Below are 315 nucleotides of genomic sequence, written 5' to 3'. Positions count from 1 at the left end.
GATTGTGTTAGTGCATGCACGGGCGTCCTGCGCATGCACATACACCCCAAATAGCTGCCTATACACCCCAAATAGCTGCATATACACCCCAGCTAGCTGCATATACACCCCAAATAGCTGCATATACACCCCAGATAGCTGCATATACACCCCAAATAGCTGCATATACATATATAAATATATATAAATAAATATATACACGTATTACATATACAACATAAACACAAACATAAACAAACAAACAAACAAAAACAAAAAAAAAGAAAAAAAACAAACAAATAAATAAATAAACAAGAAACAAACAAAAACAAACAA

Source organism: Eimeria mitis, genomic scaffold (genome assembly GCF_000499745.2).
Source record: "Eimeria mitis Houghton genomic scaffold, Emh_scaff2626, whole genome shotgun sequence".
Taxonomy (NCBI): domain Eukaryota; phylum Apicomplexa; class Conoidasida; order Eucoccidiorida; family Eimeriidae; genus Eimeria; species Eimeria mitis.
Note: the sequence above shows the minus strand (reverse complement) of the source record.